Source organism: Ambystoma mexicanum, chromosome 4p (genome assembly GCF_040938575.1).
Source record: "Ambystoma mexicanum isolate Mex_15411 chromosome 4p, UKY_AmexF1_1, whole genome shotgun sequence".
NCBI lineage: Eukaryota > Metazoa > Chordata > Amphibia > Caudata > Ambystomatidae > Ambystoma > Ambystoma mexicanum.
This window is the reverse complement of record NC_090927.1, coordinates 39,237,477-39,262,721: the sequence shown is the minus strand read 5'-3', so window position 1 is coordinate 39,262,721 and position 25,245 is coordinate 39,237,477. Positions and strand designations below refer to the sequence as shown.

The 25,245-nt window shown below is 45.3% G+C and overlaps 30 non-coding genes across 30 annotated transcripts; all 30 read left to right on the top strand.

Annotated features, from left to right (window-relative positions):
- Positions 1 to 58: 58 nt before the first annotated feature.
- TRNAM-CAU (transfer RNA methionine (anticodon CAU)) lies at positions 59 to 131 on the top strand. The gene has a single exon. It is a non-coding gene; the product is annotated as a tRNA-Met (tRNA).
- Positions 132 to 395: 264 nt separating this feature from the next.
- TRNAM-CAU (transfer RNA methionine (anticodon CAU)) lies at positions 396 to 468 on the top strand. Its single transcript has one exon. It is a non-coding gene; the product is annotated as a tRNA-Met (tRNA).
- Positions 469 to 2,689: 2,221 nt separating this feature from the next.
- Positions 2,690 to 2,762, top strand: TRNAM-CAU (transfer RNA methionine (anticodon CAU)). Its single transcript has one exon. It is a non-coding gene; the product is annotated as a tRNA-Met (tRNA).
- Positions 2,763 to 3,027: 265 nt separating this feature from the next.
- Positions 3,028 to 3,100, top strand: TRNAM-CAU (transfer RNA methionine (anticodon CAU)). The gene has a single exon. It is a non-coding gene; the product is annotated as a tRNA-Met (tRNA).
- A 264-nt stretch (positions 3,101 to 3,364) lies between these two features.
- Positions 3,365 to 3,437, top strand: TRNAM-CAU (transfer RNA methionine (anticodon CAU)). The gene has a single exon. It is a non-coding gene; the product is annotated as a tRNA-Met (tRNA).
- Positions 3,438 to 3,701: 264 nt separating this feature from the next.
- Positions 3,702 to 3,774, top strand: TRNAM-CAU (transfer RNA methionine (anticodon CAU)). Its single transcript has one exon. It is a non-coding gene; the product is annotated as a tRNA-Met (tRNA).
- A 2,221-nt stretch (positions 3,775 to 5,995) lies between these two features.
- On the top strand, positions 5,996 to 6,068 carry TRNAM-CAU (transfer RNA methionine (anticodon CAU)). Its single transcript has one exon. It is a non-coding gene; the product is annotated as a tRNA-Met (tRNA).
- A 265-nt stretch (positions 6,069 to 6,333) lies between these two features.
- On the top strand, positions 6,334 to 6,406 carry TRNAM-CAU (transfer RNA methionine (anticodon CAU)). Its single transcript has one exon. It is a non-coding gene; the product is annotated as a tRNA-Met (tRNA).
- Positions 6,407 to 6,670: 264 nt separating this feature from the next.
- Positions 6,671 to 6,743, top strand: TRNAM-CAU (transfer RNA methionine (anticodon CAU)). The gene has a single exon. It is a non-coding gene; the product is annotated as a tRNA-Met (tRNA).
- Positions 6,744 to 7,007: 264 nt separating this feature from the next.
- TRNAM-CAU (transfer RNA methionine (anticodon CAU)) lies at positions 7,008 to 7,080 on the top strand. Its single transcript has one exon. It is a non-coding gene; the product is annotated as a tRNA-Met (tRNA).
- Positions 7,081 to 9,301: 2,221 nt separating this feature from the next.
- Positions 9,302 to 9,374, top strand: TRNAM-CAU (transfer RNA methionine (anticodon CAU)). Its single transcript has one exon. It is a non-coding gene; the product is annotated as a tRNA-Met (tRNA).
- Positions 9,375 to 9,639: 265 nt separating this feature from the next.
- TRNAM-CAU (transfer RNA methionine (anticodon CAU)) lies at positions 9,640 to 9,712 on the top strand. The gene has a single exon. It is a non-coding gene; the product is annotated as a tRNA-Met (tRNA).
- Positions 9,713 to 9,976: 264 nt separating this feature from the next.
- Positions 9,977 to 10,049, top strand: TRNAM-CAU (transfer RNA methionine (anticodon CAU)). The gene has a single exon. It is a non-coding gene; the product is annotated as a tRNA-Met (tRNA).
- Positions 10,050 to 10,313: 264 nt separating this feature from the next.
- Positions 10,314 to 10,386, top strand: TRNAM-CAU (transfer RNA methionine (anticodon CAU)). The gene has a single exon. It is a non-coding gene; the product is annotated as a tRNA-Met (tRNA).
- Positions 10,387 to 12,607: 2,221 nt separating this feature from the next.
- Positions 12,608 to 12,680, top strand: TRNAM-CAU (transfer RNA methionine (anticodon CAU)). Its single transcript has one exon. It is a non-coding gene; the product is annotated as a tRNA-Met (tRNA).
- Positions 12,681 to 12,945: 265 nt separating this feature from the next.
- TRNAM-CAU (transfer RNA methionine (anticodon CAU)) lies at positions 12,946 to 13,018 on the top strand. The gene has a single exon. It is a non-coding gene; the product is annotated as a tRNA-Met (tRNA).
- Positions 13,019 to 13,282: 264 nt separating this feature from the next.
- TRNAM-CAU (transfer RNA methionine (anticodon CAU)) lies at positions 13,283 to 13,355 on the top strand. Its single transcript has one exon. It is a non-coding gene; the product is annotated as a tRNA-Met (tRNA).
- Positions 13,356 to 13,619: 264 nt separating this feature from the next.
- Positions 13,620 to 13,692, top strand: TRNAM-CAU (transfer RNA methionine (anticodon CAU)). The gene has a single exon. It is a non-coding gene; the product is annotated as a tRNA-Met (tRNA).
- A 2,221-nt stretch (positions 13,693 to 15,913) lies between these two features.
- TRNAM-CAU (transfer RNA methionine (anticodon CAU)) lies at positions 15,914 to 15,986 on the top strand. The gene has a single exon. It is a non-coding gene; the product is annotated as a tRNA-Met (tRNA).
- Positions 15,987 to 16,251: 265 nt separating this feature from the next.
- Positions 16,252 to 16,324, top strand: TRNAM-CAU (transfer RNA methionine (anticodon CAU)). Its single transcript has one exon. It is a non-coding gene; the product is annotated as a tRNA-Met (tRNA).
- Positions 16,325 to 16,588: 264 nt separating this feature from the next.
- Positions 16,589 to 16,661, top strand: TRNAM-CAU (transfer RNA methionine (anticodon CAU)). Its single transcript has one exon. It is a non-coding gene; the product is annotated as a tRNA-Met (tRNA).
- A 264-nt stretch (positions 16,662 to 16,925) lies between these two features.
- On the top strand, positions 16,926 to 16,998 carry TRNAM-CAU (transfer RNA methionine (anticodon CAU)). Its single transcript has one exon. It is a non-coding gene; the product is annotated as a tRNA-Met (tRNA).
- Positions 16,999 to 19,219: 2,221 nt separating this feature from the next.
- On the top strand, positions 19,220 to 19,292 carry TRNAM-CAU (transfer RNA methionine (anticodon CAU)). Its single transcript has one exon. It is a non-coding gene; the product is annotated as a tRNA-Met (tRNA).
- Positions 19,293 to 19,557: 265 nt separating this feature from the next.
- TRNAM-CAU (transfer RNA methionine (anticodon CAU)) lies at positions 19,558 to 19,630 on the top strand. The gene has a single exon. It is a non-coding gene; the product is annotated as a tRNA-Met (tRNA).
- A 264-nt stretch (positions 19,631 to 19,894) lies between these two features.
- Positions 19,895 to 19,967, top strand: TRNAM-CAU (transfer RNA methionine (anticodon CAU)). The gene has a single exon. It is a non-coding gene; the product is annotated as a tRNA-Met (tRNA).
- A 264-nt stretch (positions 19,968 to 20,231) lies between these two features.
- TRNAM-CAU (transfer RNA methionine (anticodon CAU)) lies at positions 20,232 to 20,304 on the top strand. Its single transcript has one exon. It is a non-coding gene; the product is annotated as a tRNA-Met (tRNA).
- A 2,221-nt stretch (positions 20,305 to 22,525) lies between these two features.
- On the top strand, positions 22,526 to 22,598 carry TRNAM-CAU (transfer RNA methionine (anticodon CAU)). Its single transcript has one exon. It is a non-coding gene; the product is annotated as a tRNA-Met (tRNA).
- Positions 22,599 to 22,863: 265 nt separating this feature from the next.
- Positions 22,864 to 22,936, top strand: TRNAM-CAU (transfer RNA methionine (anticodon CAU)). Its single transcript has one exon. It is a non-coding gene; the product is annotated as a tRNA-Met (tRNA).
- Positions 22,937 to 23,200: 264 nt separating this feature from the next.
- On the top strand, positions 23,201 to 23,273 carry TRNAM-CAU (transfer RNA methionine (anticodon CAU)). Its single transcript has one exon. It is a non-coding gene; the product is annotated as a tRNA-Met (tRNA).
- Positions 23,274 to 23,537: 264 nt separating this feature from the next.
- On the top strand, positions 23,538 to 23,610 carry TRNAM-CAU (transfer RNA methionine (anticodon CAU)). The gene has a single exon. It is a non-coding gene; the product is annotated as a tRNA-Met (tRNA).
- The last annotated feature ends 1,635 nt before the right edge of the window (positions 23,611 to 25,245 follow it).

Here is a 25,245-nt window from a genome sequence, read left to right as displayed (position 1 = left end):
GAGTAGCGTTGTCTCAGATCTGGTTCTCCACCAAGTTCTCCAAAAATACTCCAGCAGAGCCTTCTTAGCGCAGTAGGCAGCGCGTCAGTCTCATAATCTGAAGGTCCTGAGTTCGAGCCTCAGAGAGGGCACAAGTGTTTTTTGTTTCAGCAAATTCAATTGGACATATCCTTTCTAAACATGAAGAGTAGCATGATGTTCAGTAGACCGCAACGCGGTCCTTGTGAATCAGAGGATTGGATTCTTTACTGACGCAGAAAAGAAATATGATCGCAAAATACCATAGAACCAATGGGGCTAGCTGCATTTTATTTTAATATTTCTATCTGGACTGTGTGAGTAGCGTTGTCTCAGATCTGGTCCTCCACCAAGTTCTCCAAAAATACTCCAGCAGAGCCTTCTTAGCGCAGTAGGCAGCGCGTCAGTCTCATATTCTGAAGGTCCTGAGTTCGAGCCTCAGAGAGGGCACAAGTGTTTTTTGTTTCAGCAAATTCAATTGGACATATCCTTTCTAAACATGAAGAGTAGCATGATGTTCAGTAGACCGCAACGCGGTCCTTGTGAATCAGAGGATTGGATTCTTTACTGACGCAGAAAAGAAATATGATCGCAAAATACCATAGAACCAATGGGGCTAGCTGCATTTTATTTGAATATTTCTATCTGCACTTTGTGAGTAGCGTGGTCTTGGATCTGTTTCTCCACCAGGTTCTCCAAACATACTCCAGCCGAACCTGCTTAGTGCAGTAGGCAGCGCGTCAGTCTCATAATTTGAAGGTCCTGAGTTCTTTCCTCAGAGAAGGCAGGCCTCTTATGTTTCAGGTAATAACTTTTCAAAAACGTTGACAGAATGAGTACAATGTTTGGTATTTTGCAAATGTAAGCAGTCCCTGTGCAAACTTTCTGGCCCTGTGTTCCCACGCCTTCTCCTTGTGCCTTCCAGAGCCCATCAGGTGCACTATGAACTAATGGCAAAACATGGTTGTGCATATAAGGTTGATGCCGCACGAACCCTGCTATGGTTTTTCATATTAATAAGCCTCCGTGCAGTGTCCATCGCCGCCCTAGTGGCGTTATGGCTCTGTAGTTGGTCCGGATAAGCCCAGGGTACCCAGGCCGTAATCTGTAAAGGAAAGAAAAAGGTAAGTGGGGCCAACCAGTGGGGAAAAGAGGGGTCAGTTCAAACAAACAGGTTCTTTCGAATAGAGGTGGGGCAGTTTAAAATGATAAGGTTGCTGGTTGGGATAGCATGGGCGCATACTGATAGAGCCAACGTAGGTCTTTGAGCAAAGATTCAGGAAATAAGGATGGTACATTTTATGGTGTTAGATGCAGTGGGGCAGGTTTACATGAGGGCAGTTTCAGAGAATGAGCAAGTATTTCAAAATGTATTTTCTGGCTGTGTGAGGGACTTGAGAGGTCTTCAAGCAGACCCTTGGAGTATGTTTAAAGTCTCTCACAAAATAAACTCTAGAAAAGACAGGTGGGGCACCCAAGCCTAGCGGCCAAATAGTGAGGCGACTGCATGAAAGGCAAATGCGAAAAGAGGCAAAGAGGGGTAGCACAAGGGGATGCAGCCAATTTCGACACTTCTGTTTCTGGTGATTGTCTTGCCCCTGTGCCCACGAAAGGCTCTGGGGAACGCAGGCACAGTTGCGGCTCAGGCATGGACAGTCTGCAAGGCCCTCCTTCGGCATAATAAAAGTGCCCTTGTGAGCCTGGCTGTGTTTAAATCACACAGCAGGGAATGCAGCTTTCAACTTTCCCTCACTGGCCACGAACGGCCACGAACGGCCAGGTTCTATAGACCAAAAAGCTAGGAGGAACCCTGGCCACTTTTAAATGAGGGTGGGTTTTGAACTACAGTTCCTTCAGGAGCAAAGCCTGGATTGGCCTTCCTGGATGTTCCTGTGGCCCGCTGGATGCTTTAATGGGCTGGATAAAGCGTTCTGGAGGATGGAATCCTCTTGGGTTCAGTCTGGGAACTTCTGGGAGTTCATCTGCATAACCCAGCCCCGTCCACCCTTCTTGACCTGGCCGGCAGTTACCTTGCTCTGTTACTAGAGGGCGCGTTTGGACTCTCTTCATGAACCGTGTGCCTCACAGGTGTGATAATGATGTAGTTTGGGGTTTGTTTTTGTGGCATGCTACCTGTCACCAGCTGCAAGCAGATCAGCATGAGATCTGATGTCAAATAACAGCATAACAAACTGTGACATAATACAAACCTGACATAAGCGATGTAAGCAGCGAGTATAACGAAACCGGCTGAACGCACACAAGAAAACTAAATGATGGAAGTGGAAACACATAATTAATCATGCATATATATATAGGAAAGGAGCAAAACTCTCTGCAAATGGGAAAAAAAGCGACCTGCTTACAAAAGGGACTTTGGGGGAGGAGAATTAAAAACTGGTAAGAAAAAAGGGCTGAAAAGAGTTAGGTATATATCCAGCGAGGGAGGGGTTGGAAGTTTGTGGCATCTTACCTGTTTTGGAGCATATCAAAATAACTAGCTCAAAATTCAAGCATCGAAGGATGGGACTCTTGATTGATGAATGGAAGACATCTGAAGTACAAAACACTATACATTCAAGTGAAGCTTTTCAGATGGATCGTATTCTCTCTGGAGTTTTGAGTGTGGAGTTGTGTCACATAATCTTCATCAACAAATCATAAAATCGCAGCCTTCTTAGCGCAGTAGGCAGCGCGTCAGTCTCATAATCTGAAGGTCCTGAGTTCGAGCCTCAGAGAGGGCACAAGTGTTTTTTGTTTCAACAAATACAATTGGACATATTTTTTCTAAACATGAAGAGGAGCATGATGTTCAGTAGACCGCAACGCGGTCCTTGTGAATCACAGGATTGGATTCTTTACTGACGCAGAAAAGAAATATGATTGCCAAATACCAAAGAACCAATTGGGGCTAGCTGCGTTTTATTTGAATATTTCTATCTGGACTTTGTGAGTAGCGTGGTCTCAAATCATGCTCTCCACCAGGTTATCCAAAGAGCCTCCAACGGAGCCTTCTTAGCGCAGTAGGCAGCGCGTCAGTCTCATAATCTGAAGGTCCTGAGTTCGAGCCTCAGAGAGGGCACAAGTGTTTTTTGTTTCAGCAAATTCAATTGGACATATCCTTTCTAAACATGAAGAGGAGAATGATGTTCAGTAGACCGCAACGCGGTCCTTGTGAATCACAGGATTGGATTCTTTACTGACGCAGAAAAGAAATATGATCGCAAAATACCATAGAACCAATGGGGCTAGCTGCATTTTATTTTAATATTTCTATCTGGACTGTGTGAGTAGCGTTGTCTCAGATCTGGTTCTCCACCAAGTTCTCCAAAAATACTCCAGCAGAGCCTTCTTAGCGCAGTAGGCAGCGCGTCAGTCTCATAATCTGAAGGTCCTGAGTTCGAGCCTCAGAGAGGGCACAAGTGTTTTTTGTTTCAGCAAATTCAATTGGACATATCCTTTCTAAACATGAAGAGTAGCATGATGTTCAGTAGACCGCAACGCGGTCCTTGTGAATCAGAGGATTGGATTCTTTACTGACGCAGAAAAGAAATATGATCGCAAAATACCATAGAACCAATGGGGCTAGCTGCATTTTATTTTAATATTTCTATCTGGACTGTGTGAGTAGCGTTGTCTCAGATCTGGTCCTCCACCAAGTTCTCCAAAAATACTCCAGCAGAGCCTTCTTAGCGCAGTAGGCAGCGCGTCAGTCTCATATTCTGAAGGTCCTGAGTTCGAGCCTCAGAGAGGGCACAAGTGTTTTTTGTTTCAGCAAATTCAATTGGACATATCCTTTCTAAACATGAAGAGTAGCATGATGTTCAGTAGACCGCAACGCGGTCCTTGTGAATCAGAGGATTGGATTCTTTACTGACGCAGAAAAGAAATATGATCGCAAAATACCATAGAACCAATGGGGCTAGCTGCATTTTATTTGAATATTTCTATCTGCACTTTGTGAGTAGCGTGGTCTTGGATCTGTTTCTCCACCAGGTTCTCCAAACATACTCCAGCCGAACCTGCTTAGTGCAGTAGGCAGCGCGTCAGTCTCATAATTTGAAGGTCCTGAGTTCTTTCCTCAGAGAAGGCAGGCCTCTTATGTTTCAGGTAATAACTTTTCAAAAACGTTGACAGAATGAGTACAATGTTTGGTATTTTGCAAATGTAAGCAGTCCCTGTGCAAACTTTCTGGCCCTGTGTTCCCACGCCTTCTCCTTGTGCCTTCCAGAGCCCATCAGGTGCACTATGAACTAATGGCAAAACATGGTTGTGCATATAAGGTTGATGCCGCACGAACCCTGCTATGGTTTTTCATATTAATAAGCCTCCGTGCAGTGTCCATCGCCGCCCTAGTGGCGTTATGGCTCTGTAGTTGGTCCGGATAAGCCCAGGGTACCCAGGCCGTAATCTGTAAAGGAAAGAAAAAGGTAAGTGGGGCCAACCAGTGGGGAAAAGAGGGGTCAGTTCAAACAAACAGGTTCTTTCGAATAGAGGTGGGGCAGTTTAAAATGATAAGGTTGCTGGTTGGGCTAGCATGGGCGCATACTGATAGAGCCAACGTAGGTCTTTGAGCAAAGATTCAGGAAATAAGGATGGTACATTTTATGGTGTTAGATGCAGTGGGGCAGGTTTACATGAGGGCAGTTTCAGAGAATGAGCAAGTATTTCAAAATGTATTTTCTGGCTGTGTGAGGGACTTGAGAGGTCTTCAAGCAGACCCTTGGAGTATGTTTAAAGTCTCTCACAAAATAAACTCTAGAAAAGACAGGTGGGGCACCCAAGCCTAGCGGCCAAATAGTGAGGCGACTGCATGAAAGGCAAATGCGAAAAGAGGCAAAGAGGGGTAGCACAAGGGGATGCAGCCAATTTCGACACTTCTGTTTCTGGTGATTGTCTTGCCCCTGTGCCCACGAAAGGCTCTGGGGAACGCAGGCACAGTTGCGGCTCAGGCATGGACAGTCTGCAAGGCCCTCCTTCGGCATAATAAAAGTGCCCTTGTGAGCCTGGCTGTGTTTAAATCACACAGCAGGGAATGCAGCTTTCAACTTTCCCTCACTGGCCACGAACGGCCACGAACGGCCAGGTTCTATAGACCAAAAAGCTAGGAGGAACCCTGGCCACTTTTAAATGAGGGTGGGTTTTGAACTACAGTTCCTTCAGGAGCAAAGCCTGGATTGGCCTTCCTGGATGTTCCTGTGGCCCGCTGGATGCTTTAATGGGCTGGATAAAGCGTTCTGGAGGATGGAATCCTCTTGGGTTCAGTCTGGGAACTTCTGGGAGTTCATCTGCATAACCCAGCCCCGTCCACCCTTCTTGACCTGGCCGGCAGTTACCTTGCTCTGTTACTAGAGGGCGCGTTTGGACTCTCTTCATGAACCGTGTGCCTCACAGGTGTGATAATGATGTAGTTTGGGGTTTGTTTTTGTGGCATGCTACCTGTCACCAGCCGCAAGCAGATCAGCATGAGATCTGATGTCAAATAACAGCATAACAAACTGTGACATAATACAAACCTGACATAAGCGATGTAAGCAGCGAGTATAACGAAACCGGCTGAACGCACACAAGAAAACTAAATGATGGAAGTGGAAACACATAATTAATCATGCATATATATATAGGAAAGGAGCAAAACTCTCTGCAAATGGGAAAAAAAGCGACCTGCTTACAAAAGGGACTTTGGGGGAGGAGAATTAAAAACTGGTAAGAAAAAAGGGCTGAAAAGAGTTAGGTATATATCCAGCGAGGGAGGGGTTGGAAGTTTGTGGCATCTTACCTGTTTTGGAGCATATCAAAATAACTAGCTCAAAATTCAAGCATCGAAGGATGGGACTCTTGATTGATGAATGGAAGACATCTGAAGTACAAAACACTATACATTCAAGTGAAGCTTTTCAGATGGATCGTATTCTCTCTGGAGTTTTGAGTGTGGAGTTGTGTCACATAATCTTCATCAACAAATCATAAAATCGCAGCCTTCTTAGCGCAGTAGGCAGCGCGTCAGTCTCATAATCTGAAGGTCCTGAGTTCGAGCCTCAGAGAGGGCACAAGTGTTTTTTGTTTCAACAAATACAATTGGACATATTTTTTCTAAACATGAAGAGGAGCATGATGTTCAGTAGACCGCAACGCGGTCCTTGTGAATCACAGGATTGGATTCTTTACTGACGCAGAAAAGAAATATGATTGCCAAATACCAAAGAACCAATTGGGGCTAGCTGCGTTTTATTTGAATATTTCTATCTGGACTTTGTGAGTAGCGTGGTCTCAAATCATGCTCTCCACCAGGTTATCCAAAGAGCCTCCAACGGAGCCTTCTTAGCGCAGTAGGCAGCGCGTCAGTCTCATAATCTGAAGGTCCTGAGTTCGAGCCTCAGAGAGGGCACAAGTGTTTTTTGTTTCAGCAAATTCAATTGGACATATCCTTTCTAAACATGAAGAGGAGAATGATGTTCAGTAGACCGCAACGCGGTCCTTGTGAATCACAGGATTGGATTCTTTACTGACGCAGAAAAGAAATATGATCGCAAAATACCATAGAACCAATGGGGCTAGCTGCATTTTATTTTAATATTTCTATCTGGACTGTGTGAGTAGCGTTGTCTCAGATCTGGTTCTCCACCAAGTTCTCCAAAAATACTCCAGCAGAGCCTTCTTAGCGCAGTAGGCAGCGCGTCAGTCTCATAATCTGAAGGTCCTGAGTTCGAGCCTCAGAGAGGGCACAAGTGTTTTTTGTTTCAGCAAATTCAATTGGACATATCCTTTCTAAACATGAAGAGTAGCATGATGTTCAGTAGACCGCAACGCGGTCCTTGTGAATCAGAGGATTGGATTCTTTACTGACGCAGAAAAGAAATATGATCGCAAAATACCATAGAACCAATGGGGCTAGCTGCATTTTATTTTAATATTTCTATCTGGACTGTGTGAGTAGCGTTGTCTCAGATCTGGTCCTCCACCAAGTTCTCCAAAAATACTCCAGCAGAGCCTTCTTAGCGCAGTAGGCAGCGCGTCAGTCTCATATTCTGAAGGTCCTGAGTTCGAGCCTCAGAGAGGGCACAAGTGTTTTTTGTTTCAGCAAATTCAATTGGACATATCCTTTCTAAACATGAAGAGTAGCATGATGTTCAGTAGACCGCAACGCGGTCCTTGTGAATCAGAGGATTGGATTCTTTACTGACGCAGAAAAGAAATATGATCGCAAAATACCATAGAACCAATGGGGCTAGCTGCATTTTATTTGAATATTTCTATCTGCACTTTGTGAGTAGCGTGGTCTTGGATCTGTTTCTCCACCAGGTTCTCCAAACATACTCCAGCCGAACCTGCTTAGTGCAGTAGGCAGCGCGTCAGTCTCATAATTTGAAGGTCCTGAGTTCTTTCCTCAGAGAAGGCAGGCCTCTTATGTTTCAGGTAATAACTTTTCAAAAACGTTGACAGAATGAGTACAATGTTTGGTATTTTGCAAATGTAAGCAGTCCCTGTGCAAACTTTCTGGCCCTGTGTTCCCACGCCTTCTCCTTGTGCCTTCCAGAGCCCATCAGGTGCACTATGAACTAATGGCAAAACATGGTTGTGCATATAAGGTTGATGCCGCACGAACCCTGCTATGGTTTTTCATATTAATAAGCCTCCGTGCAGTGTCCATCGCCGCCCTAGTGGCGTTATGGCTCTGTAGTTGGTCCGGATAAGCCCAGGGTACCCAGGCCGTAATCTGTAAAGGAAAGAAAAAGGTAAGTGGGGCCAACCAGTGGGGAAAAGAGGGGTCAGTTCAAACAAACAGGTTCTTTCGAATAGAGGTGGGGCAGTTTAAAATGATAAGGTTGCTGGTTGGGCTAGCATGGGCGCATACTGATAGAGCCAACGTAGGTCTTTGAGCAAAGATTCAGGAAATAAGGATGGTACATTTTATGGTGTTAGATGCAGTGGGGCAGGTTTACATGAGGGCAGTTTCAGAGAATGAGCAAGTATTTCAAAATGTATTTTCTGGCTGTGTGAGGGACTTGAGAGGTCTTCAAGCAGACCCTTGGAGTATGTTTAAAGTCTCTCACAAAATAAACTCTAGAAAAGACAGGTGGGGCACCCAAGCCTAGCGGCCAAATAGTGAGGCGACTGCATGAAAGGCAAATGCGAAAAGAGGCAAAGAGGGGTAGCACAAGGGGATGCAGCCAATTTCGACACTTCTGTTTCTGGTGATTGTCTTGCCCCTGTGCCCACGAAAGGCTCTGGGGAACGCAGGCACAGTTGCGGCTCAGGCATGGACAGTCTGCAAGGCCCTCCTTCGGCATAATAAAAGTGCCCTTGTGAGCCTGGCTGTGTTTAAATCACACAGCAGGGAATGCAGCTTTCAACTTTCCCTCACTGGCCACGAACGGCCACGAACGGCCAGGTTCTATAGACCAAAAAGCTAGGAGGAACCCTGGCCACTTTTAAATGAGGGTGGGTTTTGAACTACAGTTCCTTCAGGAGCAAAGCCTGGATTGGCCTTCCTGGATGTTCCTGTGGCCCGCTGGATGCTTTAATGGGCTGGATAAAGCGTTCTGGAGGATGGAATCCTCTTGGGTTCAGTCTGGGAACTTCTGGGAGTTCATCTGCATAACCCAGCCCCGTCCACCCTTCTTGACCTGGCCGGCAGTTACCTTGCTCTGTTACTAGAGGGCGCGTTTGGACTCTCTTCATGAACCGTGTGCCTCACAGGTGTGATAATGATGTAGTTTGGGGTTTGTTTTTGTGGCATGCTACCTGTCACCAGCCGCAAGCAGATCAGCATGAGATCTGATGTCAAATAACAGCATAACAAACTGTGACATAATACAAACCTGACATAAGCGATGTAAGCAGCGAGTATAACGAAACCGGCTGAACGCACACAAGAAAACTAAATGATGGAAGTGGAAACACATAATTAATCATGCATATATATATAGGAAAGGAGCAAAACTCTCTGCAAATGGGAAAAAAAGCGACCTGCTTACAAAAGGGACTTTGGGGGAGGAGAATTAAAAACTGGTAAGAAAAAAGGGCTGAAAAGAGTTAGGTATATATCCAGCGAGGGAGGGGTTGGAAGTTTGTGGCATCTTACCTGTTTTGGAGCATATCAAAATAACTAGCTCAAAATTCAAGCATCGAAGGATGGGACTCTTGATTGATGAATGGAAGACATCTGAAGTACAAAACACTATACATTCAAGTGAAGCTTTTCAGATGGATCGTATTCTCTCTGGAGTTTTGAGTGTGGAGTTGTGTCACATAATCTTCATCAACAAATCATAAAATCGCAGCCTTCTTAGCGCAGTAGGCAGCGCGTCAGTCTCATAATCTGAAGGTCCTGAGTTCGAGCCTCAGAGAGGGCACAAGTGTTTTTTGTTTCAACAAATACAATTGGACATATTTTTTCTAAACATGAAGAGGAGCATGATGTTCAGTAGACCGCAACGCGGTCCTTGTGAATCACAGGATTGGATTCTTTACTGACGCAGAAAAGAAATATGATTGCCAAATACCAAAGAACCAATTGGGGCTAGCTGCGTTTTATTTGAATATTTCTATCTGGACTTTGTGAGTAGCGTGGTCTCAAATCATGCTCTCCACCAGGTTATCCAAAGAGCCTCCAACGGAGCCTTCTTAGCGCAGTAGGCAGCGCGTCAGTCTCATAATCTGAAGGTCCTGAGTTCGAGCCTCAGAGAGGGCACAAGTGTTTTTTGTTTCAGCAAATTCAATTGGACATATCCTTTCTAAACATGAAGAGGAGAATGATGTTCAGTAGACCGCAACGCGGTCCTTGTGAATCACAGGATTGGATTCTTTACTGACGCAGAAAAGAAATATGATCGCAAAATACCATAGAACCAATGGGGCTAGCTGCATTTTATTTTAATATTTCTATCTGGACTGTGTGAGTAGCGTTGTCTCAGATCTGGTTCTCCACCAAGTTCTCCAAAAATACTCCAGCAGAGCCTTCTTAGCGCAGTAGGCAGCGCGTCAGTCTCATAATCTGAAGGTCCTGAGTTCGAGCCTCAGAGAGGGCACAAGTGTTTTTTGTTTCAGCAAATTCAATTGGACATATCCTTTCTAAACATGAAGAGTAGCATGATGTTCAGTAGACCGCAACGCGGTCCTTGTGAATCAGAGGATTGGATTCTTTACTGACGCAGAAAAGAAATATGATCGCAAAATACCATAGAACCAATGGGGCTAGCTGCATTTTATTTTAATATTTCTATCTGGACTGTGTGAGTAGCGTTGTCTCAGATCTGGTCCTCCACCAAGTTCTCCAAAAATACTCCAGCAGAGCCTTCTTAGCGCAGTAGGCAGCGCGTCAGTCTCATATTCTGAAGGTCCTGAGTTCGAGCCTCAGAGAGGGCACAAGTGTTTTTTGTTTCAGCAAATTCAATTGGACATATCCTTTCTAAACATGAAGAGTAGCATGATGTTCAGTAGACCGCAACGCGGTCCTTGTGAATCAGAGGATTGGATTCTTTACTGACGCAGAAAAGAAATATGATCGCAAAATACCATAGAACCAATGGGGCTAGCTGCATTTTATTTGAATATTTCTATCTGCACTTTGTGAGTAGCGTGGTCTTGGATCTGTTTCTCCACCAGGTTCTCCAAACATACTCCAGCCGAACCTGCTTAGTGCAGTAGGCAGCGCGTCAGTCTCATAATTTGAAGGTCCTGAGTTCTTTCCTCAGAGAAGGCAGGCCTCTTATGTTTCAGGTAATAACTTTTCAAAAACGTTGACAGAATGAGTACAATGTTTGGTATTTTGCAAATGTAAGCAGTCCCTGTGCAAACTTTCTGGCCCTGTGTTCCCACGCCTTCTCCTTGTGCCTTCCAGAGCCCATCAGGTGCACTATGAACTAATGGCAAAACATGGTTGTGCATATAAGGTTGATGCCGCACGAACCCTGCTATGGTTTTTCATATTAATAAGCCTCCGTGCAGTGTCCATCGCCGCCCTAGTGGCGTTATGGCTCTGTAGTTGGTCCGGATAAGCCCAGGGTACCCAGGCCGTAATCTGTAAAGGAAAGAAAAAGGTAAGTGGGGCCAACCAGTGGGGAAAAGAGGGGTCAGTTCAAACAAACAGGTTCTTTCGAATAGAGGTGGGGCAGTTTAAAATGATAAGGTTGCTGGTTGGGATAGCATGGGCGCATACTGATAGAGCCAACGTAGGTCTTTGAGCAAAGATTCAGGAAATAAGGATGGTACATTTTATGGTGTTAGATGCAGTGGGGCAGGTTTACATGAGGGCAGTTTCAGAGAATGAGCAAGTATTTCAAAATGTATTTTCTGGCTGTGTGAGGGACTTGAGAGGTCTTCAAGCAGACCCTTGGAGTATGTTTAAAGTCTCTCACAAAATAAACTCTAGAAAAGACAGGTGGGGCACCCAAGCCTAGCGGCCAAATAGTGAGGCGACTGCATGAAAGGCAAATGCGAAAAGAGGCAAAGAGGGGTAGCACAAGGGGATGCAGCCAATTTCGACACTTCTGTTTCTGGTGATTGTCTTGCCCCTGTGCCCACGAAAGGCTCTGGGGAACGCAGGCACAGTTGCGGCTCAGGCATGGACAGTCTGCAAGGCCCTCCTTCGGCATAATAAAAGTGCCCTTGTGAGCCTGGCTGTGTTTAAATCACACAGCAGGGAATGCAGCTTTCAACTTTCCCTCACTGGCCACGAACGGCCACGAACGGCCAGGTTCTATAGACCAAAAAGCTAGGAGGAACCCTGGCCACTTTTAAATGAGGGTGGGTTTTGAACTACAGTTCCTTCAGGAGCAAAGCCTGGATTGGCCTTCCTGGATGTTCCTGTGGCCCGCTGGATGCTTTAATGGGCTGGATAAAGCGTTCTGGAGGATGGAATCCTCTTGGGTTCAGTCTGGGAACTTCTGGGAGTTCATCTGCATAACCCAGCCCCGTCCACCCTTCTTGACCTGGCCGGCAGTTACCTTGCTCTGTTACTAGAGGGCGCGTTTGGACTCTCTTCATGAACCGTGTGCCTCACAGGTGTGATAATGATGTAGTTTGGGGTTTGTTTTTGTGGCATGCTACCTGTCACCAGCCGCAAGCAGATCAGCATGAGATCTGATGTCAAATAACAGCATAACAAACTGTGACATAATACAAACCTGACATAAGCGATGTAAGCAGCGAGTATAACGAAACCGGCTGAACGCACACAAGAAAACTAAATGATGGAAGTGGAAACACATAATTAATCATGCATATATATATAGGAAAGGAGCAAAACTCTCTGCAAATGGGAAAAAAAGCGACCTGCTTACAAAAGGGACTTTGGGGGAGGAGAATTAAAAACTGGTAAGAAAAAAGGGCTGAAAAGAGTTAGGTATATATCCAGCGAGGGAGGGGTTGGAAGTTTGTGGCATCTTACCTGTTTTGGAGCATATCAAAATAACTAGCTCAAAATTCAAGCATCGAAGGATGGGACTCTTGATTGATGAATGGAAGACATCTGAAGTACAAAACACTATACATTCAAGTGAAGCTTTTCAGATGGATCGTATTCTCTCTGGAGTTTTGAGTGTGGAGTTGTGTCACATAATCTTCATCAACAAATCATAAAATCGCAGCCTTCTTAGCGCAGTAGGCAGCGCGTCAGTCTCATAATCTGAAGGTCCTGAGTTCGAGCCTCAGAGAGGGCACAAGTGTTTTTTGTTTCAACAAATACAATTGGACATATTTTTTCTAAACATGAAGAGGAGCATGATGTTCAGTAGACCGCAACGCGGTCCTTGTGAATCACAGGATTGGATTCTTTACTGACGCAGAAAAGAAATATGATTGCCAAATACCAAAGAACCAATTGGGGCTAGCTGCGTTTTATTTGAATATTTCTATCTGGACTTTGTGAGTAGCGTGGTCTCAAATCATGCTCTCCACCAGGTTATCCAAAGAGCCTCCAACGGAGCCTTCTTAGCGCAGTAGGCAGCGCGTCAGTCTCATAATCTGAAGGTCCTGAGTTCGAGCCTCAGAGAGGGCACAAGTGTTTTTTGTTTCAGCAAATTCAATTGGACATATCCTTTCTAAACATGAAGAGGAGAATGATGTTCAGTAGACCGCAACGCGGTCCTTGTGAATCACAGGATTGGATTCTTTACTGACGCAGAAAAGAAATATGATCGCAAAATACCATAGAACCAATGGGGCTAGCTGCATTTTATTTTAATATTTCTATCTGGACTGTGTGAGTAGCGTTGTCTCAGATCTGGTTCTCCACCAAGTTCTCCAAAAATACTCCAGCAGAGCCTTCTTAGCGCAGTAGGCAGCGCGTCAGTCTCATAATCTGAAGGTCCTGAGTTCGAGCCTCAGAGAGGGCACAAGTGTTTTTTGTTTCAGCAAATTCAATTGGACATATCCTTTCTAAACATGAAGAGTAGCATGATGTTCAGTAGACCGCAACGCGGTCCTTGTGAATCAGAGGATTGGATTCTTTACTGACGCAGAAAAGAAATATGATCGCAAAATACCATAGAACCAATGGGGCTAGCTGCATTTTATTTTAATATTTCTATCTGGACTGTGTGAGTAGCGTTGTCTCAGATCTGGTCCTCCACCAAGTTCTCCAAAAATACTCCAGCAGAGCCTTCTTAGCGCAGTAGGCAGCGCGTCAGTCTCATATTCTGAAGGTCCTGAGTTCGAGCCTCAGAGAGGGCACAAGTGTTTTTTGTTTCAGCAAATTCAATTGGACATATCCTTTCTAAACATGAAGAGTAGCATGATGTTCAGTAGACCGCAACGCGGTCCTTGTGAATCAGAGGATTGGATTCTTTACTGACGCAGAAAAGAAATATGATCGCAAAATACCATAGAACCAATGGGGCTAGCTGCATTTTATTTGAATATTTCTATCTGCACTTTGTGAGTAGCGTGGTCTTGGATCTGTTTCTCCACCAGGTTCTCCAAACATACTCCAGCCGAACCTGCTTAGTGCAGTAGGCAGCGCGTCAGTCTCATAATTTGAAGGTCCTGAGTTCTTTCCTCAGAGAAGGCAGGCCTCTTATGTTTCAGGTAATAACTTTTCAAAAACGTTGACAGAATGAGTACAATGTTTGGTATTTTGCAAATGTAAGCAGTCCCTGTGCAAACTTTCTGGCCCTGTGTTCCCACGCCTTCTCCTTGTGCCTTCCAGAGCCCATCAGGTGCACTATGAACTAATGGCAAAACATGGTTGTGCATATAAGGTTGATGCCGCACGAACCCTGCTATGGTTTTTCATATTAATAAGCCTCCGTGCAGTGTCCATCGCCGCCCTAGTGGCGTTATGGCTCTGTAGTTGGTCCGGATAAGCCCAGGGTACCCAGGCCGTAATCTGTAAAGGAAAGAAAAAGGTAAGTGGGGCCAACCAGTGGGGAAAAGAGGGGTCAGTTCAAACAAACAGGTTCTTTCGAATAGAGGTGGGGCAGTTTAAAATGATAAGGTTGCTGGTTGGGATAGCATGGGCGCATACTGATAGAGCCAACGTAGGTCTTTGAGCAAAGATTCAGGAAATAAGGATGGTACATTTTATGGTGTTAGATGCAGTGGGGCAGGTTTACATGAGGGCAGTTTCAGAGAATGAGCAAGTATTTCAAAATGTATTTTCTGGCTGTGTGAGGGACTTGAGAGGTCTTCAAGCAGACCCTTGGAGTATGTTTAAAGTCTCTCACAAAATAAACTCTAGAAAAGACAGGTGGGGCACCCAAGCCTAGCGGCCAAATAGTGAGGCGACTGCATGAAAGGCAAATGCGAAAAGAGGCAAAGAGGGGTAGCACAAGGGGATGCAGCCAATTTCGACACTTCTGTTTCTGGTGATTGTCTTGCCCCTGTGCCCACGAAAGGCTCTGGGGAACGCAGGCACAGTTGCGGCTCAGGCATGGACAGTCTGCAAGGCCCTCCTTCGGCATAATAAAAGTGCCCTTGTGAGCCTGGCTGTGTTTAAATCACACAGCAGGGAATGCAGCTTTCAACTTTCCCTCACTGGCCACGAACGGCCACGAACGGCCAGGTTCTATAGACCAAAAAGCTAGGAGGAACCCTGGCCACTTTTAAATGAGGGTGGGTTTTGAACTACAGTTCCTTCAGGAGCAAAGCCTGGATTGGCCTTCCTGGATGTTCCTGTGGCCCGCTGGATGCTTTAATGGGCTGGATAAAGCGTTCTGGAGGATGGAATCCTCTTGGGTTCAGTCTGGGAACTTCTGGGAGTTCATCTGCATAACCCAGCCCCGTCCACCCTTCTTGACCTGGCCGGCAGTTACCTTGCTCTGTTACTAGAGGGCGCGTTTGGACTCTCTTCATGAACCGTGTGCCTCACAGGTGTGATAATGATGTAGTTTGGGGTTTGTTTTTGTGGCATGCTACCTGTCACCAGCCGCAAGCAGATCAGCATGAGATCTGATGTCAAATAACAGCATAACAAACTGTGACATAATACAAACCTGACATAAGCGATGTAAGCAGCGAGTATAACGAAACCGGCTGAACGCACACAAGAAAACTAAATGATGGAAGTGGAAACACATAATTAATCATGCATATATATATAGGAAAGGAGCAAAACTCTCTGCAAATGGGAAAAAAAGCGACCTGCTTACAAAAGGGACTTTGGGGGAGGAGAATTAAAAACTGGTAAGAAAAAAGGGCTGAAAAGAGTTAGGTATATATCCAGCGAGGGAGGGGTTGGAAGTTTGTGGCATCTTACCTGTTTTGGAGCATATCAAAATAACTAGCTCAAAATTCAAGCATCGAAGGATGGGACTCTTGATTGATGAATGGAAGACATCTGAAGTACAAAACACTATACATTCAAGTGAAGCTTTTCAGATGGATCGTATTCTCTCTGGAGTTTTGAGTGTGGAGTTGTGTCACATAATCTTCATCAACAAATCATAAAATCGCAGCCTTCTTAGCGCAGTAGGCAGCGCGTCAGTCTCATAATCTGAAGGTCCTGAGTTCGAGCCTCAGAGAGGGCACAAGTGTTTTTTGTTTCAACAAATACAATTGGACATATTTTTTCTAAACATGAAGAGGAGCATGATGTTCAGTAGACCGCAACGCGGTCCTTGTGAATCACAGGATTGGATTCTTTACTGACGCAGAAAAGAAATATGATTGCCAAATACCAAAGAACCAATTGGGGCTAGCTGCGTTTTATTTGAATATTTCTATCTGGACTTTGTGAGTAGCGTGGTCTCAAATCATGCTCTCCACCAGGTTATCCAAAGAGCCTCCAACGGAGCCTTCTTAGCGCAGTAGGCAGCGCGTCAGTCTCATAATCTGAAGGTCCTGAGTTCGAGCCTCAGAGAGGGCACAAGTGTTTTTTGTTTCAGCAAATTCAATTGGACATATCCTTTCTAAACATGAAGAGGAGAATGATGTTCAGTAGACCGCAACGCGGTCCTTGTGAATCACAGGATTGGATTCTTTACTGACGCAGAAAAGAAATATGATCGCAAAATACCATAGAACCAATGGGGCTAGCTGCATTTTATTTTAATATTTCTATCTGGACTGTGTGAGTAGCGTTGTCTCAGATCTGGTTCTCCACCAAGTTCTCCAAAAATACTCCAGCAGAGCCTTCTTAGCGCAGTAGGCAGCGCGTCAGTCTCATAATCTGAAGGTCCTGAGTTCGAGCCTCAGAGAGGGCACAAGTGTTTTTTGTTTCAGCAAATTCAATTGGACATATCCTTTCTAAACATGAAGAGTAGCATGATGTTCAGTAGACCGCAACGCGGTCCTTGTGAATCAGAGGATTGGATTCTTTACTGACGCAGAAAAGAAATATGATCGCAAAATACCATAGAACCAATGGGGCTAGCTGCATTTTATTTTAATATTTCTATCTGGACTGTGTGAGTAGCGTTGTCTCAGATCTGGTCCTCCACCAAGTTCTCCAAAAATACTCCAGCAGAGCCTTCTTAGCGCAGTAGGCAGCGCGTCAGTCTCATATTCTGAAGGTCCTGAGTTCGAGCCTCAGAGAGGGCACAAGTGTTTTTTGTTTCAGCAAATTCAATTGGACATATCCTTTCTAAACATGAAGAGTAGCATGATGTTCAGTAGACCGCAACGCGGTCCTTGTGAATCAGAGGATTGGATTCTTTACTGACGCAGAAAAGAAATATGATCGCAAAATACCATAGAACCAATGGGGCTAGCTGCATTTTATTTGAATATTTCTATCTGCACTTTGTGAGTAGCGTGGTCTTGGATCTGTTTCTCCACCAGGTTCTCCAAACATACTCCAGCCGAACCTGCTTAGTGCAGTAGGCAGCGCGTCAGTCTCATAATTTGAAGGTCCTGAGTTCTTTCCTCAGAGAAGGCAGGCCTCTTATGTTTCAGGTAATAACTTTTCAAAAACGTTGACAGAATGAGTACAATGTTTGGTATTTTGCAAATGTAAGCAGTCCCTGTGCAAACTTTCTGGCCCTGTGTTCCCACGCCTTCTCCTTGTGCCTTCCAGAGCCCATCAGGTGCACTATGAACTAATGGCAAAACATGGTTGTGCATATAAGGTTGATGCCGCACGAACCCTGCTATGGTTTTTCATATTAATAAGCCTCCGTGCAGTGTCCATCGCCGCCCTAGTGGCGTTATGGCTCTGTAGTTGGTCCGGATAAGCCCAGGGTACCCAGGCCGTAATCTGTAAAGGAAAGAAAAAGGTAAGTGGGGCCAACCAGTGGGGAAAAGAGGGGTCAGTTCAAACAAACAGGTTCTTTCGAATAGAGGTGGGGCAGTTTAAAATGATAAGGTTGCTGGTTGGGATAGCATGGGCGCATACTGATAGAGCCAACGTAGGTCTTTGAGCAAAGATTCAGGAAATAAGGATGGTACATTTTATGGTGTTAGATGCAGTGGGGCAGGTTTACATGAGGGCAGTTTCAGAGAATGAGCAAGTATTTCAAAATGTATTTTCTGGCTGTGTGAGGGACTTGAGAGGTCTTCAAGCAGACCCTTGGAGTATGTTTAAAGTCTCTCACAAAATAAACTCTAGAAAAGACAGGTGGGGCACCCAAGCCTAGCGGCCAAATAGTGAGGCGACTGCATGAAAGGCAAATGCGAAAAGAGGCAAAGAGGGGTAGCACAAGGGGATGCAGCCAATTTCGACACTTCTGTTTCTGGTGATTGTCTTGCCCCTGTGCCCACGAAAGGCTCTGGGGAACGCAGGCACAGTTGCGGCTCAGGCATGGACAGTCTGCAAGGCCCTCCTTCGGCATAATAAAAGTGCCCTTGTGAGCCTGGCTGTGTTTAAATCACACAGCAGGGAATGCAGCTTTCAACTTTCCCTCACTGGCCACGAACGGCCACGAACGGCCAGGTTCTATAGACCAAAAAGCTAGGAGGAACCCTGGCCACTTTTAAATGAGGGTGGGTTTTGAACTACAGTTCCTTCAGGAGCAAAGCCTGGATTGGCCTTCCTGGATGTTCCTGTGGCCCGCTGGATGCTTTAATGGGCTGGATAAAGCGTTCTGGAGGATGGAATCCTCTTGGGTTCAGTCTGGGAACTTCTGGGAGTTCATCTGCATAACCCAGCCCCGTCCACCCTTCTTGACCTGGCCGGCAGTTACCTTGCTCTGTTACTAGAGGGCGCGTTTGGACTCTCTTCATGAACCGTGTGCCTCACAGGTGTGATAATGATGTAGTTTGGGGTTTGTTTTTGTGGCATGCTACCTGTCACCAGCCGCAAGCAGATCAGCATGAGATCTGATGTCAAATAACAGCATAACAAACTGTGACATAATACAAACCTGACATAAGCGATGTAAGCAGCGAGTATAACGAAACCGGCTGAACGCACACAAGAAAACTAAATGATGGAAGTGGAAACACATAATTAATCATGCATATATATATAGGAAAGGAGCAAAACTCTCTGCAAATGGGAAAAAAAGCGACCTGCTTACAAAAGGGACTTTGGGGGAGGAGAATTAAAAACTGGTAAGAAAAAAGGGCTGAAAAGAGTTAGGTATATATCCAGCGAGGGAGGGGTTGGAAGTTTGTGGCATCTTACCTGTTTTGGAGCATATCAAAATAACTAGCTCAAAATTCAAGCATCGAAGGATGGGACTCTTGATTGATGAATGGAAGACATCTGAAGTACAAAACACTATACATTCAAGTGAAGCTTTTCAGATGGATCGTATTCTCTCTGGAGTTTTGAGTGTGGAGTTGTGTCACATAATCTTCATCAACAAATCATAAAATCGCAGCCTTCTTAGCGCAGTAGGCAGCGCGTCAGTCTCATAATCTGAAGGTCCTGAGTTCGAGCCTCAGAGAGGGCACAAGTGTTTTTTGTTTCAACAAATACAATTGGACATATTTTTTCTAAACATGAAGAGGAGCATGATGTTCAGTAGACCGCAACGCGGTCCTTGTGAATCACAGGATTGGATTCTTTACTGACGCAGAAAAGAAATATGATTGCCAAATACCAAAGAACCAATTGGGGCTAGCTGCGTTTTATTTGAATATTTCTATCTGGACTTTGTGAGTAGCGTGGTCTCAAATCATGCTCTCCACCAGGTTATCCAAAGAGCCTCCAACGGAGCCTTCTTAGCGCAGTAGGCAGCGCGTCAGTCTCATAATCTGAAGGTCCTGAGTTCGAGCCTCAGAGAGGGCACAAGTGTTTTTTGTTTCAGCAAATTCAATTGGACATATCCTTTCTAAACATGAAGAGGAGAATGATGTTCAGTAGACCGCAACGCGGTCCTTGTGAATCACAGGATTGGATTCTTTACTGACGCAGAAAAGAAATATGATCGCAAAATACCATAGAACCAATGGGGCTAGCTGCATTTTATTTTAATATTTCTATCTGGACTGTGTGAGTAGCGTTGTCTCAGATCTGGTTCTCCACCAAGTTCTCCAAAAATACTCCAGCAGAGCCTTCTTAGCGCAGTAGGCAGCGCGTCAGTCTCATAATCTGAAGGTCCTGAGTTCGAGCCTCAGAGAGGGCACAAGTGTTTTTTGTTTCAGCAAATTCAATTGGACATATCCTTTCTAAACATGAAGAGTAGCATGATGTTCAGTAGACCGCAACGCGGTCCTTGTGAATCAGAGGATTGGATTCTTTACTGACGCAGAAAAGAAATATGATCGCAAAATACCATAGAACCAATGGGGCTAGCTGCATTTTATTTTAATATTTCTATCTGGACTGTGTGAGTAGCGTTGTCTCAGATCTGGTCCTCCACCAAGTTCTCCAAAAATACTCCAGCAGAGCCTTCTTAGCGCAGTAGGCAGCGCGTCAGTCTCATATTCTGAAGGTCCTGAGTTCGAGCCTCAGAGAGGGCACAAGTGTTTTTTGTTTCAGCAAATTCAATTGGACATATCCTTTCTAAACATGAAGAGTAGCATGATGTTCAGTAGACCGCAACGCGGTCCTTGTGAATCAGAGGATTGGATTCTTTACTGACGCAGAAAAGAAATATGATCGCAAAATACCATAGAACCAATGGGGCTAGCTGCATTTTATTTGAATATTTCTATCTGCACTTTGTGAGTAGCGTGGTCTTGGATCTGTTTCTCCACCAGGTTCTCCAAACATACTCCAGCCGAACCTGCTTAGTGCAGTAGGCAGCGCGTCAGTCTCATAATTTGAAGGTCCTGAGTTCTTTCCTCAGAGAAGGCAGGCCTCTTATGTTTCAGGTAATAACTTTTCAAAAACGTTGACAGAATGAGTACAATGTTTGGTATTTTGCAAATGTAAGCAGTCCCTGTGCAAACTTTCTGGCCCTGTGTTCCCACGCCTTCTCCTTGTGCCTTCCAGAGCCCATCAGGTGCACTATGAACTAATGGCAAAACATGGTTGTGCATATAAGGTTGATGCCGCACGAACCCTGCTATGGTTTTTCATATTAATAAGCCTCCGTGCAGTGTCCATCGCCGCCCTAGTGGCGTTATGGCTCTGTAGTTGGTCCGGATAAGCCCAGGGTACCCAGGCCGTAATCTGTAAAGGAAAGAAAAAGGTAAGTGGGGCCAACCAGTGGGGAAAAGAGGGGTCAGTTCAAACAAACAGGTTCTTTCGAATAGAGGTGGGGCAGTTTAAAATGATAAGGTTGCTGGTTGGGATAGCATGGGCGCATACTGATAGAGCCAACGTAGGTCTTTGAGCAAAGATTCAGGAAATAAGGATGGTACATTTTATGGTGTTAGATGCAGTGGGGCAGGTTTACATGAGGGCAGTTTCAGAGAATGAGCAAGTATTTCAAAATGTATTTTCTGGCTGTGTGAGGGACTTGAGAGGTCTTCAAGCAGACCCTTGGAGTATGTTTAAAGTCTCTCACAAAATAAACTCTAGAAAAGACAGGTGGGGCACCCAAGCCTAGCGGCCAAATAGTGAGGCGACTGCATGAAAGGCAAATGCGAAAAGAGGCAAAGAGGGGTAGCACAAGGGGATGCAGCCAATTTCGACACTTCTGTTTCTGGTGATTGTCTTGCCCCTGTGCCCACGAAAGGCTCTGGGGAACGCAGGCACAGTTGCGGCTCAGGCATGGACAGTCTGCAAGGCCCTCCTTCGGCATAATAAAAGTGCCCTTGTGAGCCTGGCTGTGTTTAAATCACACAGCAGGGAATGCAGCTTTCAACTTTCCCTCACTGGCCACGAACGGCCACGAACGGCCAGGTTCTATAGACCAAAAAGCTAGGAGGAACCCTGGCCACTTTTAAATGAGGGTGGGTTTTGAACTACAGTTCCTTCAGGAGCAAAGCCTGGATTGGCCTTCCTGGATGTTCCTGTGGCCCGCTGGATGCTTTAATGGGCTGGATAAAGCGTTCTGGAGGATGGAATCCTCTTGGGTTCAGTCTGGGAACTTCTGGGAGTTCATCTGCATAACCCAGCCCCGTCCACCCTTCTTGACCTGGCCGGCAGTTACCTTGCTCTGTTACTAGAGGGCGCGTTTGGACTCTCTTCATGAACCGTGTGCCTCACAGGTGTGATAATGATGTAGTTTGGGGTTTGTTTTTGTGGCATGCTACCTGTCACCAGCCGCAAGCAGATCAGCATGAGATCTGATGTCAAATAACAGCATAACAAACTGTGACATAATACAAACCTGACATAAGCGATGTAAGCAGCGAGTATAACGAAACCGGCTGAACGCACACAAGAAAACTAAATGATGGAAGTGGAAACACATAATTAATCATGCATATATATATAGGAAAGGAGCAAAACTCTCTGCAAATGGGAAAAAAAGCGACCTGCTTACAAAAGGGACTTTGGGGGAGGAGAATTAAAAACTGGTAAGAAAAAAGGGCTGAAAAGAGTTAGGTATATATCCAGCGAGGGAGGGGTTGGAAGTTTGTGGCATCTTACCTGTTTTGGAGCATATCAAAATAACTAGCTCAAAATTCAAGCATCGAAGGATGGGACTCTTGATTGATGAATGGAAGACATCTGAAGTACAAAACACTATACATTCAAGTGAAGCTTTTCAGATGGATCGTATTCTCTCTGGAGTTTTGAGTGTGGAGTTGTGTCACATAATCTTCATCAACAAATCATAAAATCGCAGCCTTCTTAGCGCAGTAGGCAGCGCGTCAGTCTCATAATCTGAAGGTCCTGAGTTCGAGCCTCAGAGAGGGCACAAGTGTTTTTTGTTTCAACAAATACAATTGGACATATTTTTTCTAAACATGAAGAGGAGCATGATGTTCAGTAGACCGCAACGCGGTCCTTGTGAATCACAGGATTGGATTCTTTACTGACGCAGAAAAGAAATATGATTGCCAAATACCAAAGAACCAATTGGGGCTAGCTGCGTTTTATTTGAATATTTCTATCTGGACTTTGTGAGTAGCGTGGTCTCAAATCATGCTCTCCACCAGGTTATCCAAAGAGCCTCCAACGGAGCCTTCTTAGCGCAGTAGGCAGCGCGTCAGTCTCATAATCTGAAGGTCCTGAGTTCGAGCCTCAGAGAGGGCACAAGTGTTTTTTGTTTCAGCAAATTCAATTGGACATATCCTTTCTAAACATGAAGAGGAGAATGATGTTCAGTAGACCGCAACGCGGTCCTTGTGAATCACAGGATTGGATTCTTTACTGACGCAGAAAAGAAATATGATCGCAAAATACCATAGAACCAATGGGGCTAGCTGCATTTTATTTTAATATTTCTATCTGGACTGTGTGAGTAGCGTTGTCTCAGATCTGGTTCTCCACCAAGTTCTCCAAAAATACTCCAGCAGAGCCTTCTTAGCGCAGTAGGCAGCGCGTCAGTCTCATAATCTGAAGGTCCTGAGTTCGAGCCTCAGAGAGGGCACAAGTGTTTTTTGTTTCAGCAAATTCAATTGGACATATCCTTTCTAAACATGAAGAGTAGCATGATGTTCAGTAGACCGCAACGCGGTCCTTGTGAATCAGAGGATTGGATTCTTTACTGACGCAGAAAAGAAATATGATCGCAAAATACCATAGAACCAATGGGGCTAGCTGCATTTTATTTTAATATTTCTATCTGGACTGTGTGAGTAGCGTTGTCTCAGATCTGGTCCTCCACCAAGTTCTCCAAAAATACTCCAGCAGAGCCTTCTTAGCGCAGTAGGCAGCGCGTCAGTCTCATATTCTGAAGGTCCTGAGTTCGAGCCTCAGAGAGGGCACAAGTGTTTTTTGTTTCAGCAAATTCAATTGGACATATCCTTTCTAAACATGAAGAGTAGCATGATGTTCAGTAGACCGCAACGCGGTCCTTGTGAATCAGAGGATTGGATTCTTTACTGACGCAGAAAAGAAATATGATCGCAAAATACCATAGAACCAATGGGGCTAGCTGCATTTTATTTGAATATTTCTATCTGCACTTTGTGAGTAGCGTGGTCTTGGATCTGTTTCTCCACCAGGTTCTCCAAACATACTCCAGCCGAACCTGCTTAGTGCAGTAGGTAGCGCGTCAGTCTCATAATTTGAAGGTCCTGAGTTCTTTCCTCAGAGAAGGCAGGCCTCTTATGTTTCAGGTAATAACTTTTCAAAAACGTTGACAGAATGAGTACAATGTTTGGTATTTTGCAAATGTAAGCAGTCCCTGTGCAAACTTTCTGGCCCTGTGTTCCCACGCCTTCTCCTTGTGCCTTCCAGAGCCCATCAGGTGCACTATGAACTAATGGCAAAACATGGTTGTGCATATAAGGTTGATGCCGCACGAACCCTGCTATGGTTTTTCATATTAATAAGCCTCCGTGCAGTGTCCATCGCCGCCCTAGTGGCGTTATGGCTCTGTAGTTGGTCCGGATAAGCCCAGGGTACCCAGGCCGTAATCTGTAAAGGAAAGAAAAAGGTAAGTGGGGCCAACCAGTGGGGAAAAGAGGGGTCAGTTCAAACAAACAGGTTCTTTCGAATAGAGGTGGGGCAGTTTAAAATGATAAGGTTGCTGGTTGGGATAGCATGGGCGCATACTGATAGAGCCAACGTAGGTCTTTGAGCAAAGATTCAGGAAATAAGGATGGTACATTTTATGGTGTTAGATGCAGTGGGGCAGGTTTACATGAGGGCAGTTTCAGAGAATGAGCAAGTATTTCAAAATGTATTTTCTGGCTGTGTGAGGGACTTGAGAGGTCTTCAAGCAGACCCTTGGAGTATGTTTAAAGTCTCTCACAAAATAAACTCTAGAAAAGACAGGTGGGGCACCCAAGCCTAGCGGCCAAATAGTGAGGCGACTGCATGAAAGGCAAATGCGAAAAGAGGCAAAGAGGGGTAGCACAAGGGGATGCAGCCAATTTCGACACTTCTGTTTCTGGTGATTGTCTTGCCCCTGTGCCCACGAAAGGCTCTGGGGAACGCAGGCACAGTTGCGGCTCAGGCATGGACAGTCTGCAAGGCCCTCCTTCGGCATAATAAAAGTGCCCTTGTGAGCCTGGCTGTGTTTAAATCACACAGCAGGGAATGCAGCTTTCAACTTTCCCTCACTGGCCACGAACGGCCACGAACGGCCAGGTTCTATAGACCAAAAAGCTAGGAGGAACCCTGGCCACTTTTAAATGAGGGTGGGTTTTGAACTACAGTTCCTTCAGGAGCAAAGCCTGGATTGGCCTTCCTGGATGTTCCTGTGGCCCGCTGGATGCTTTAATGGGCTGGATAAAGCGTTCTGGAGGATGGAATCCTCTTGGGTTCAGTCTGGGAACTTCTGGGAGTTCATCTGCATAACCCAGCCCCGTCCACCCTTCTTGACCTGGCCGGCAGTTACCTTGCTCTGTTACTAGAGGGCGCGTTTGGACTCTCTTCATGAACCGTGTGCCTCA